Genomic DNA, 1,013 nt, shown 5'->3' with positions numbered 1-1,013 from the left:
GTGTGTGTGTGTGTGTGTGTGTGTGTGTGTGTGTGTGTGTGTGTGTGTTTGTGTCCTGCATGAAGAGGCATGTTTAATATCAGCCTGACACTACAGTATTCTCCAATCTTTACAACCGGAATCTCCAATCTGGCTGATGATACACACAGTAAGTGGGTTGGTAAACAGTGTCGTGGAAATGTCCTGTATTACCAAATCATGAGAGCAAACCACACACAAGTCAGAGTTATATCATAAAGTCCATCTTTATAATTATATGAGCTTCATCACAACCCTGTGACTCTCAGATCAATTCAGTGTCTATAAATGAGTTCTCTGAGAGTGCTTACAAAACAATTCTTAGTATCATTTATAGCCAAGACACACCCATCTCAACTCACATGACACATTTTATGTAAATAAAACATCTTATTTATCAATGTTACCTAACTAATTCTGCTACCACAACAGTCTTCACATGCGCACGTACACAAACATGCACACACACATGCACGCACGCACGCATGCACACACACACAGAGTCCAGAGGAAATGTAAATAATGCCATAACATTTGGACTATGTTGAAATGATACATAATTGAAGATGACACAGACAGAGATAGGGGGGGGATACTCAGTTTACATTTTACAGGGCAGCATACAGGGCAGTTTACAGGGCAGTTTACAGGGCAGCATACAGTGCAGTTTACAGGGCAGTTTACAGGGCAGTTTACAGGGCAGCATACAGGGCAGTTTACAGGGCAGTTTACAGGGCAGTTTACAGGGCAGCGTACTGGGCAGTTTACAGGGCAGTTTACAGAACAGTTTACAGGGCAGCGTACAGGGCAGTTTACAGGGCAGCGTACTGGGCAGCGTACAGGGCAGTTTACAGGGCAGTTTACAGGGCAGTTTACAGGGCAGTTTACAGGGCAGTTTACAGGGCAGCGTACTGGGCAGCTTACTGGGCAGCGTACAGGGCAGTTTATAGGGCAGTTTACAGGGCAGTTTACTTGTCTTTCAAAAGTGGAATGCT

The sequence above is a fragment of the Oncorhynchus clarkii genome, chromosome 21, assembly GCF_045791955.1.
Source record: "Oncorhynchus clarkii lewisi isolate Uvic-CL-2024 chromosome 21, UVic_Ocla_1.0, whole genome shotgun sequence".
Lineage (NCBI taxonomy): Eukaryota > Metazoa > Chordata > Actinopteri > Salmoniformes > Salmonidae > Oncorhynchus > Oncorhynchus clarkii.
The sequence above is the reverse complement of the archived record's forward strand: the minus strand, read 5'-3'. Positions refer to the sequence as shown.